At 45.0% G+C, this 12,638-nt stretch overlaps 1 pseudogene; it reads right to left on the bottom strand.

The window, feature by feature from the left end:
- Positions 1-3,883: 3,883 nt before the first annotated feature.
- Positions 3,884-11,287, bottom strand: LOC136388769 (ubiquitin-ribosomal protein eL40 fusion protein-like; annotated as a pseudogene).
- Between the last annotated feature and the right edge of the window lie 1,351 nt (positions 11,288-12,638).

Below are 12,638 nucleotides of genomic sequence, written 5' to 3'. Positions count from 1 at the left end.
TTTTTCTTTTCACTTTCTGCATTCAAGTGAAAGAAAATGGGACTCTCGCTCTAATGTCAATCCCAGATTCCTCCCCAATTTGCTTTCCTTCTGCAGGGCTCCCCTGGACATACAAGAGATATCCAGAAGTTCAGAGTGCTTTCTTTAATCCGTCCAAAGCTGTGGCTCAGTTAAGGGCCTGAGAAAGGGACATGGAAAACAACTCTAATCTGGGTTACAGACTCACTTGCAGTGCCCTCTGGACAAATTCTGAAATTTCTATGGAAAAAGCAGAGATGTAATCCTGCTACTGCAAGGGGGTTGCCTCATCTTGGTGAACAAGAAAGTTTTGCTCCAAGCTAGTGACAGGGCTTTATGAGGAAGGCAATAAGTACCAGTTGGGAGCAGCTCTTACACTCACCAGATCTTTCACCTAGATAAAACTCAGCAGCAAGTGTTTCTTTCCACCTGCCATGCCTTAAGGCTTTTCTAGAACCCTGAAATTGCTTAATGTCTTTTTTTTTTTCCTAGAGAAAGAGGAAGAGAGACAGAGGGAGAAAAACATCGATTTGTTGCTCTATTTATTCATACTTTCATTGGTTCATTCTTTGAACCAGAAAGGAGAGAGAGAGAGAGAGAGAGAGAGAGAGAGGGAGGGAGAAACGATGACCTGTTCATATATGTGCCCTGGTATCAGGACGACACCCCCGAGCTACTCACCAGGGCCTCCTTAAAGTCTTTTAAACAGAAAATCAGGAGCAACAGAAAAGCAGGCCACTTTTTTCTGCATAGGTGAGCTTCACTTTTGTGAAGCTGGTGAAACCTTGTGGGTATTTCAAAGTAAAAAAAGAGAGGGATTAAATGAAAGGCAATATTGGTGAGCCTTGGGGTCAGCCACCAGCAGGAGGCAGTGTGTAGGTTCAGGGAGCAGTCCACAGCCGCACACTGCTTGTTTCACCACCTCCTACAAGAACAGATTAACCAGCTGTTCCTGCAGGGGCAGTTTTTTCTCTAACCTTGAAGGAAATAACTTCATTTTGTTTTTATTTATTGATTTTAGAGAGAAAGGAAGGAAGAGAGAGTGACAGGAACATAGATCTAGCTGTTCCTGTATGTGCCCTGGACCACAGATTGAACCAGCAACCTTTGCACATCAGGATGAGGCTCCAAACAACCGAGCTATCCGGCCAGGGTGGAAATCATTTCATGCTGGGAGAAAACAGGGTGAGTGATGGGAATAGAAGGACCCTGACTACCTCCTCAGGTTGCTGGGATGACACCCTGACGATAATAAATGCCCACACCAGACCTAGGAAACTGATTTTGTTTCCTTGCCCTTTTTGGTTTTATAACCAGTGTTGACTAAAGAAATACTTCTGAGGGCATCTCTGATTCAGTCCTGAAATACCAGCTGCAATCCTTGTGAGTAGAAGATGCTGCGAACTAAATATCATTGTTACACAGGCACTTATACAGACAGATCTCTGCCAGACCTCCAGTCCTAAGTCCTTGTCACTTATTCCTAGCAATAGTCAACAGTCCTAAGCCCCGTCCGAATGGATAGACAGGTTGTTGGCAGTATCACACTTTACAGTCTCAGTGGTGGGTCTACAGGGTCATCTTCCTGCATCCCCACAGGGAAAATCACTTGCTCACCCAAAGGCAGAACCCAGTCCAGGGCCCCAGTGTCAAACTTGATGGAAGGCAACAGGGTTCTAATAGTTCCTATCGCATGTGCTAAGACAGTAACTATTGGGATAAATGCCCTCTGCGGCCCTGCCCGTGGATCGAAGTCTGATAAGTGGACCCTGACTTTGTTCTTGAGGATTGCTTCTGAAGGAAGTGCCCACTGAAGGGGAAACGCTATCCCTGTTCTTTTCTCCATGTCCCCGTCCGTTCATCAGCTGTGGAGGACCTCCTTTAGGAACAAGGTAGCCTAACAGAGATGTCTTACCACAGATGTTCAAGCCCCTAGGAAATGGTAGCCAGGATCTTCTACTCAGAGATGAATTTGTTCATGAAAAGGCACCAAAGCCCTGGCCCGGGGGCTCAGTTGGTGAAAGGGTCATCCTGATATATCAAGGTTGCCAGTTCAATCCTGGGTTTGGGCACATACAAGAATCAACCATAAATAAGTAGAACAACAAATCAGTTTGTTGTTTTTCTGTCTTTCACCCTTCCTATCTCTAAAATCAATGAATAAAAAAAATTATTTTATAAAAGGCAGCAAAACACCTCCATCCACACTGAGAGCTCTCACAACGGTCTCTGGCATTTGCACTTCTTCTCTTTTTATTTATTTCGTATTTATTTAGCACAAGAGACAGAGACAGACAGACAGACAGGAATGGAGAGTGATGAGCAGCATTAACTTGTAGTTGTGGCACTTTAGTTGTTCATTGATTCCTTCTCATATGTGCCTTGTCAGGGGTGGGGGGGCTCCAGCCAAGCCAGCAACCTTGGGCTCAAGCCAGCGACCATGGTGTCATGTCTATGATCCCACGCTCAAGCCGAATGAGCCCACAATTGGAGACTACAGGGTTTTGAACCTGGGTCCTCAGCATCCCAGGTCGACACTATCCACTAATCAACACTTGTCAGGTGGCATTTGCACTTTTGACAGATTTCCACAGGCTTCTGTTCTTTCTGGCCCAAGTTTAGATTCCCAGTGCACACGGGTGCTCTGTCTGGATAGTCATCGTCTTTTTTTTTTTTTTTGGTATTTTTCTGAAGCTGGAAACGGGGAGGTAGTCAGACAGACTCCCACATGCACCCGACCGGGATCCACCAGGCACACCCACCAGGGGGCAATGCTCTGCCCCTCTGGGGCGTCACTCTGTCGCGACCAGAGCCACTCCAGCGCCTGGGGCAGAGGCCAAGGAGCCATCCCCAGTGCCCGGGCCATCTTTTGCTCCAATGGAGCCTGGGCTGCGGGAGGGGAGGAGAGAGACAGAGAGGAAGGAGAGGGGGAGGGGTGGAGAAGCAGATGGGCGCCTATCCTGTGTGCCCTGGCCGGAATCGAACCCAGGACTTCCGCACGCCAGGCCGACACTCTACCACTGAGCCAACCGGCCAGGGCCGATAGTCATCCTCTTTTTGCAAGTTGAGTTACATGTGGGCCCTGCAGGCAGGGCGACTCTGAGGACGGCCACAAAATAACTTTCTCCTGAAGATGCACTTCCCTCTTGCTAGTGTGGAAATGTGGGTACCCTGCTAGCAGCCTCCATAGTGGAGCACATCAGCCCTCCTTCCCTCCTCTTCCCTTAGTGCTCTATTTTGATCCTGCTGCCTATCTGCTAACTTCTTTTCCTGTTCGAAATGAAGAAAACAGGATCTACTTAACTTTTGACTGGAGAATTATTGAGTTTGAAAATAGAAATATACACATGACGAGGCAGTGGCACAGTGAATACAATGTCGGCCTGAGATGCTGAGGATCCAGCTTCAAAACCCTTGAGGTTGCCAGTTTGAGTGCAGGTTCATCCAGCTTGAGCGCGGGGTTGCCTACTTGAGTGTGGGATCATAGACATGATCCCATGGTCACTGGCTTGAGCTCAAGGTTGCTGGCTTGAGCAAGGGATTACTGGTTCAGCTAGAGGGTCCCCCTGTCCCCTGTCAAGGCACATATGAGAAAGCAATCAATGAACAACTAAGAAACCACAACAACAAAGAATTGATGCTTCTCATCTCTCTCCCTTCCTGTCTGTCCTGCCCCCCTTGCTAAAAAAGAAAAGAAAAATATAAATGAGGCTGTATATGAACAGGTATACAACTGTATATGAAACAGGTATAAAACTCTAATTTTATTTTTCCAGTCATTGAAAGAGAAAGTTTATTGAGGCCCCAGGGCCACAAGATTCAGGCATGAGGTTGCCCAGCGGCCTGAGAAGGTGGTGGAGGGGCCTTATTTAACCTGCTTGGGGCACAGATTGTTGGTGTGGCCACAATTCTTGCGGCAGTTGACAGTGCGGGCGTAACACTTACAGCAGATCATCTTGTCGCAGTTCTACTTCTGGACAAGGTGGTGGAGGGAGGGCTCGATGTTGCCACCCCGCAGACGAGGCACCAAGTGCAGGGTGGACTCTTTCTGAATACTGTAGTGTGAGAAAGTGCGGTCATCCTCCAGCTGTTTGCCCGCAAAAATCAGACGCTGCTGGTCAGGTGGGATGCCCTCCTTGTCTTCAATTTTAGCTTTGACCATCTTAATGGTGTCAGTGGGCTCAACATCCACGGTCATGGTCTTGCCAGTCAGGGTCTTCACAAAGATCTGCATCTTTGTGTTTGCCAGGGGGCTGCTTACCGTCTCTGGACAAAAAGAGCACATAAGTCTTATTTTTTAAAATGAGGAGGAAATGTCTTGAGAAAAACAAAAACAAACAAATAAAAAATGCTTGCCCGGGCTGTTGCTCAGTGGGTTAGAGCACTGCCAGGAAACACCAAGGTGGCGAGTTGGATATGAGTCAGGGCATAAACGGAAATCAATCAATGAATGCACAACTAGGTGGATCAACAAATGAACATTTCTTTCTCTCCCCTCTCTTTCTCTCTCTCTCCCTTCCTCTGTTCATCTCTCTAAAATCAATTAATAAAAATAAAATAAAATACTACTGTTGGTTGCCTCAGGGTAATGAATAGGCTGGGGAGATGGGGGTGAAAGGGAGAGTTCCTTTTCACTGTATACCTGATTGTGCCTTTTGAATTTTGTATTATAAGCTTTTTAATATTTATTTAAAAATAAATAAAACTGTTGTTTTCAGGAAAGAATCCCGCCTGACCAGTGGTGGCGCAGTGGATAGAGCATTGACCTGGAATGCTGAGGTCGTCGGTTTGAAACCCTGGGTTTGCCCGGTCAAGACACATACTACAAGCAGCCAATGAACAGCTAAAGTGAAGCAACTCTGACCGCACTCTCTCTTTCTTTTTCCCTCTCTCTCTAAAATCAATAAATAAAATCTTAAAAAAAGAAAAAAAGAAAGAATCCCAATGATATTGAGGCTTTCTACCTCAAACAAACAGTGTTTTATTAAAAGATTTTCTATTTAGCCCTGGCCGGTTAGCTCAGTGGTAGAGCGTCGGCCTGGCGTGCAGGACTCCCAGGTTCGATTCCCGGCCAGGGCACACAGGAGAAGCGCCCATCTGCTTCTCCACCCCTCCCCCTCTCCTTCCTCTCTATCTCTCTCTTCCCCTCCCGCAGCCAAGGCTCCATTGGAGCAAAGTTGGCCTGGGCGCTGAGGATGGCTCTGTGGCCTCTGCCTCAGGTGCTAGAATGGCTCTGGTTGCAACAGAGCGACGCCCCAGATGGGCAGAGCATCGCCCCCTGGTGGGCGTGCCGGGTGGATCCCGTTCGGACGCATGAGGGAGGGAGTCTGTCTGACTGCCTCCCCGTTTCCAACTTCAGAAAAATACAAAAAATACAAAAATAAAAAACAAAAAAATAAATTAAAAAAGATTTTCTATTTAGTTATCAATTTGAGCTATAGGCTGGCTGGGACAAGTTGATTATAATAAGATAGTCTGAATTTAGGCTTCAACATTAGGTTTTAAAAAATATTTTTTTTAAGCGAGAGAAGGACAGACAGGCAAGGAGAGAGATGAGAAGCATCAACTCATAGTTGTGGAACTTTGTTTATTGATTGCTTCTCATACATGCTTTGATGGGGGTCAGGGGTTGGTCTCCAGCTGAGCCAGACCCCTTGCTCAAGCCAGTGACCTTGAGCTCAAGGCAGTGACCTGGGGCTTCAAGCCAGCAACCTTTGCACTCAAACCAGCAACCATGAGGTCATGTCTATGATCCCACACTCAAGCCGGTGACCACGTGCTCAAACTAGTGAGCCCACACTCAAGCCAGCAACCGCAGGGTTTAGAACCTGGGTCCTAAGTGTCCCAGGTCAACGCTCAATCCAATGTGCCATCACCTGGTCAGGTGGCTTCAACATTAGGTTTAAATGTTAAGGTATGATTGACTTTTAGCAATATATATATATATACATATATATACATATATATATATATATATATATATATACTTTTATTTATTTTTATTTTAGAGAGAGGAGAGAGAGAGAGAGAGAGAGAAAGAGAGAATAGGGGAAGAGCAGGAAGCATCAACTCCCATATGTGTCTTGACCAGGCAAGCCCAGGGTCCTGAACTTCAGCATTCCAGGTTGATGCCTCATCCACTGTACCACCACAGGTCAGGCATATATATAAAATAAATGTTGATTTTAGAGAAAGGAAGGGAGAGCAGGGGACAGGAACATCAATCTGTTCCTGTATGTGCCCTGACTGGGGACTGAACCTGCAATCTCTGTGCTTTGGGGTGATGCTCTAACCAACCTACCTATCTGACCAGGGCAGCAATATATTTTTAAGGACCAGTATACTACTTATCTGAGCTATTTATCCCTCAATATCCAGCCATTCTCTCTTTTGTTGTTTAAATTTATTTAAATTTTTTTATTTAAAAAATTAAATTTAATGGGGTGACATTGATCAATAAAAACATAGGTTTCCGGGCCCTGGCTGGTTGGCTCAGTGGTAGAGCATCGGCCTGGCGTGCAGGAGTCCCGGGTTCGATTCCTGGCCAGGGCACACAGGAGAAGCGCCCATCTGCTTCTTCACCCCTCTCCCTCTCCTTCCTCTCTGTCTCTCTCTTCCCCTCCCGCAGCCAAGGCTCCATTGGAGCAAAGTTGGCCCGGGCGCTGAGGATGGCTCTGTGGCCTCTGCCTCAGGCGCTAGAATGGCTCTGGTTGCAACAGAGCAACGCCCCAGATGGGCGGAGCATCGCCCCCTGGTGGGCATGCCAGGTGGATCCCGGTCGGGCGCGTGCGGGAGTCTGTCTGACTGCCTCCCTGTTTCCAACTTCAGAAAAATACAAAAATATAAATAAATAAAAATAAATTTATAAAAAAAACATAGGTTTCCGGTAAACATTCTATAGCATTTGAACTGTTGATTGTGTTGTGTGCTCATCACCCAAAGTCAAATCATTTTCCATCATCATATATTTGTCCCTCTTTACTCCCCTCCTCCATCCCCTCCCCCCAAATTCATTTTTGTTTAGAGAGAGAGGAAGGGAAAGAAAGAGAAGAAAACATCAATTTGTTGTTCCACTTACTTATGTATTCATTGGTTGACTCTTGTATGTGCCCTGACCAGGGATTGAACCTACAAGCTTGGTATGTCTGAACAATGTTCTAACCAACTGAGCTTACCAGCCCAGGGCATCCAGCCATTCTCAATGTCAGGTCTGCACTCAGCTGCCTCCATATAGAAAGGGCTCACTGCTCACTTCTCTAGGACAGCCTGAGACCATGGACATGCACAGGGACCTTGCTCCTGTTCAGACACATGAGAGAAGTGGGGGTACCTTTCCTGGCCTGACCAGCAAGAACCCAATATCTTTTGTTTCCTTGGCAACTCACAAGCTGACAGGACAACATCAGCACCTTAATCTGCAATCAGTGTGTACTAGTATACTACTCTAGAGAAGTTAAAAAAAATTCTGCCTGGAGAGGTTTAAAAGAACTGTTGCCTTTAAATAACCTCTTTGGCCTGACCTGTGGTGGTGCAGTGGATAAAGCGTTGACCTGGAACGCTGAGGTCATCGGTTCAAAACTCTGAGCTTGTCTGGTCAAGGCACATGTGGGAGTTGATGCTTCCTGCTTCTCTCCCCCCCCCCTTGCTCTCTCACCCTCTCTCTGCCACCCACCTCTCTAAAATGAATTTAAAATTTTTTTTATTTTTAAGAATAAATAAATAAATGCTCTCTTTGGCTAGCTTTCTTTCTCTTTCTTCTTTGTTGGGTAACAGAAGTACATGAGGAGGGAATAAAGCTCACTGTTTCTTACTCATTCTACATGTTCTATGAGTAAGGATTCACAATTTGGAGAAAAAAGAGTGAAACTAGGGCCTGACCAGGCGGTGGCGCAGTGGATGGAGCGTTGGACTGGGATGCGGAAGGACCTAGGTTCGAGACTCCCGAGGTCGCCAGCTTGAACGTGGGCTCATCTGGTTTGAGCAAAAGCTCACCAGCTTGGACCCAATGTCGCTGGCTCCAGCAAGGGGTTACTCGGTCTGCTGAAGGCCCGCAGTCAAGGCACATATGAAAAAGCAATCAATGAACAACTAAGAAGTCGCAACGCACAACGAAAAACTAATGATTGATGCTTCTCATCTGTCTCCATTCCTGTCTGTCTGTCCCTGTCTATTCCTCTGACTCTCTCTCTCTCTGTAAAAAAAAAAAAAAAGAATGAAACTAGGAGTTAGTTCATAATTAGCTGAATGTGCTCAACCACAAGGAAAAATTTAAGTTCTCCTAAACAATTCTTCAACCAGTGAAGAACTAAAACTGAATTTCAGACTAGGTTTAATGATACAGGAATGAGAATGTATAATCTTCAACTCCATGTAAAAGTGTAGATGATCCTCACAAATATAATGCCGAGTAAAAGAAGCTAGACACAAATACAGGCAAAACTATTCTCACCACCTGAAGTCAGGATAGTGGATACCCTTAGTGGGGAGGTGGGGTTAGGGATGAGGGAAGAGCCCCAAGAGACCCAACTTGGTCAGCTTCCTGGGCACAGGGCCCTGCACTTAGAATGACTCTGCAGTTGATTTAATGCTGTCACCATCTTAAAATCCTTAATAAAATTTGAACATTGCATTTTCAATTCTCACTGGGCCCTGCAAATTATGTAGCTAGTTCTCAGTGTTGGTAATGTTCTGTTTCTTAATCTAGGTGTTGAAATTGTAAATATCCATCAAACTGTACATATTTTGCTATGTTTGCTTTTCTAACTTTATTTTATTTTTTTTTTAAAGATTTTATTTGGCCCTGGCCAGTAGGCTCAGCAGTAGAGCATCGGTCCAGCATGTGGAATTCCCGGGTTCAATTCTTGGTCAGGGCACACAGGAGAAGTGCCCATCTGTTTCTCCACCCTTGCCCCTCTCCTTCCTCTCTATCTATCTCTTCCCCTCCTGCAGCCAAAGCTCCACTGGAGCAAAGTTGGCCCAGGTGCTGAGGATGGCTCCATGGCCTCCACCTCAGGCGCTAGAATGGCTACAGTTGCAATGGAGTGATGCCCCAGATGGGCAGAGCATTGCCCCCTAGTGGGCATGCCGGGTGGATCCAGGTCTGACTGTCTTCCTGCGTCTAACTTTGAAAAAATACCAAAAAAAAAAAAAAAAAGAAGATTTTATTTATTCATTTTAGAGAGGAGAGAGAGAAAAGGGGGGAGGATCAGGAAGCATCAACTCCAATATGTGCCTTGACCAGGCAAGCCTGGGGTTTTGAACCAGCAACCTCAGTGTTCCAGGTCGATGCTTTATCCACTGCGCCACCACAGGTCAGGCTTTGTTTGCTTTCCTGTGTGTGTATTATACATCAGTACAAGATTTAAAAAACTGTATTAGAGATTATTTTAAAACTAATTCAATGAAACACTACTTATGGAATCCAACCAAAGTTGTATTCACAAGAAAAATTCATGACCTTAAACACTTTTATTACTGAATAAAAATATAGAAAAGTCCCTTAACAAAGTAGACAATGCAGATATTGGAAGGGGAGAAAAAGTCACTGCAAAGGAAATCTAAAGAAAGTGAAAGGAAGAAATTAATAAGAATAAAAGTAGCCTGACCAGGCTGTGGCAGTGGATAGAGTGTCAGTCTGGGATGCTGAAGATCCAGGTTCAAATCCCCAAGGTCACTGGCTTGAGTGCAGGCTTACCAGCTTGAGGGCAGGGTCGCCAGCTTGAGCACAGGATCATAGACATGACCCCATAGTCACTGGCTTTGAAGCCCAAGATTGCTAGTTTCAGTCCAAGATCGCTGGTTTGAGCAAGGGGTCACTGATCTGCTGGAGCCCCCCAGTCAAGGCACATATGAGAAAGCAATCAATGAACAACTAAGGTGTCGCAATGAAAAACTGATGATTGATGCTTCTCATCTCTCTCCATTCCTATCTGTTTGTTCCTATCTATCCCTCTCTCTGACTCTCTCTCTGTCCCTGTAAAAAATCCCAAAAAACAAAAAACCTTGAAGGAGCCTGACTAGGTGGTGGTGCAGTAGATAGAGTGTCGGCCTGGGTGCTGAGGACCCAGGTTCAAAACTCTAAGATTGCTGGCCAGATTGCTGGCCTGAGCGCTGGCTCACCAGCTTGAGTGTGGGGTTGCTGGCTTGCACATGGGATCATAGACACAACCCCATGGTCACTGGCTTGAGCAAGGGGTCACTTGCTCTGCTGGAGCCCCCAGTCAAGGCACATATGAGAAAGCAATCAATGAACAACTAAGGCACTATAATGAAAAACTGATGCTTCTCATCTCTCTCCCTTCCTGTCTGTCTGTCCTTGTCTGTCTTTCTCTCTCTCTCACTAAAAATAATAATAATAATAATAACCTTGAAGGAGACAGGTGATTTTGTCAACATGGGCGGGAGTGTATGTGATCAGTTCTATCCCCCAAACTAAGTTCCTGGTTCAGTTAGTATTCTGAAGCTGGTGACCAGGAACGAAGCCTTTTTTTCTACACTTAGAAGTGAGCCTATAAAAGATATATGCATCCCCATGTTCACTACAGCATTATCTACAGTAGCCAACTTATGGAAGCAATCTAAGTGTCCACTGGTAGACAAATGGAGAGAGAAGATGTGGTACATATATACAACAGAATATATATTGGCCATAAAAAAGAAAGAAATCTTGGCCTGACCTGTGGTGGCGCAGTGGATAAAGCTTCAACCTGAATGCTGAGGTTGCCAGTTCTCAGAACCCCGGGCTTACCTGGTCAAGGCACATATAGGAGTTGATGCTTCCTGCTCCTCCCTCCTCCATTCTCTTTCTCTCTCTCTCTCTCCTCTCTCTATAAAAATAAATAAAATTTTTAAAAATCTAAAAAAAAAAAAAAAAAAGAATGAAATCTTACCATTTGCAACAACATGGATGGACTTATTATGCTAAGTGAAGTCAGACAAAGACAAATGCCATGCAACTTCACTTATATGTGGAATCTAAAATAAACAAACAGGCCCTGGCCAGTCGGGTCAGTGGATAGAGCGTTGGCCCAGCGTATGGACGTCCATGGTTTGATCCCTAGTCAGGGCACACAAGAGAAGTGACCATCTGCTTCTCTTTCCTTCCCTTTCCCCTTTTTCTCCCTCTTCCTCTCCTGCAAGGGAAACCTATGATAACTTAGAAGAATCCTGAAAACTCTGCTCCTTATCAGCACCTCACCACAGACTGCAGCCAGAACACAAAGCTGGGATGGGCAGTATGACCAGTCCAGATGAAGTATCCAGTCTAAGAAAACAGAAGAACAGGCTTCTTTCCCAAGAGCAAAGCTAGAGGACGAAGATAAGGATGTGAAGAGAAGAAAAAATCTTAAAAAAAAAAAAAAAAGTATCAGTATTTAAATTGTAACAGAAATACAATCAAAACAATATTTCTAAACCCTCTCTCTGACTCTGTCTCTGTAAAAAAATAAATAAATAAACAAAAAACCAAACAAATAAATAAAAAGAATTCAAAATACATGGGTTTTGCCCTGGCCAGATAGCTCAGTTGGTTAGAGCATCATCCTGAAGCCAGTTCGCTCCCTGGTCAGGGCACATACAGGAAGAGTTCAATGTTCCTGTCTCTCTCTCCCTCCCTCCCTCACTCTCCCTTCCTCTCTCTCTCACTGAAATCAATAAATAAAAAATAAAAATAAATAAATACATGGGTTTTATGATAAAACAAAAAAGTAAAGGTGCAAGTCTGACTCTCTGGGTGGCACTTTCCTCATTCACACCATACAACCTGTGTACCCAAGGTCAGAGGACTCCAGCATCACACTGCATAATGGGCCTGGCCCACCAGCTGGTCCAGTGACCCTGCCTTCATCAAGTCTCCCTTAGCTCTCACCCTGACCTCACCCCATTTTTGCTAGGGTAGAGAGACCTTGTTTTTAAACCAGTAGTAATACAGTCTCAGAAATATAGTTTCAGTAATACTAGCTCCATGACTGTGTAATGCAGGCATTAACTGATCTGGGTTTCATCTTCATCTGTAAAATGTGAATAAAAATACCTCACCCGGAGGGTTCTATACCTGACCTGTGGTAGCACAGTGGATAAAGGGTTGACCTGGAATGTTGAGGTTGCTGGTTTGAAACCTTGGGCTTGCCCAGTCAAGGCATGTACAGGAAGCAACTATTATGAATTGATGCTTCCCGTTTCTCCCCCCTCTTTCTTTAAAAATCAATAAATAAAATTTAATAAATAAATAAATAAATAAAGGTTCTGTAAAGATTAGATAAATATGTAGAGCATGTGGCTCAGTGCCTACCATGTCCCTGGTGCTATACCTTTCCTAGCTCTGTCCAAGTACCCAGCTCTTTGTAGTAGCTGGGACATTTATTCTGAGCTGTATAAAGGTCATGGAGAGTGGGCAGGACACAGAGGGTGTTTAATATAGTAGGCGCTCAGCAGATGACTGCCAACTAAAGTTGATTTCTGCATCAGGAACTACTTTAATCTGGCTGGTATGTTTTTCCATGTATACATTTATACCACCAACTGCTTCATCGTGTCACGATTGGGTACTCTCCATCCAACTAGCTATTGGATGAGCTCATCTCTCAATCCTGTTTGAGCTGAACAAGGCCTTTTACAGAACT

This window comes from Saccopteryx leptura, chromosome 1 (genome assembly GCF_036850995.1).
Source record: "Saccopteryx leptura isolate mSacLep1 chromosome 1, mSacLep1_pri_phased_curated, whole genome shotgun sequence".
Taxonomy (NCBI): Eukaryota; Metazoa; Chordata; class Mammalia; order Chiroptera; family Emballonuridae; genus Saccopteryx; species Saccopteryx leptura.
The sequence above is the reverse complement of the archived record's forward strand: the minus strand, read 5'-3'. Positions and strand labels throughout refer to the sequence as shown.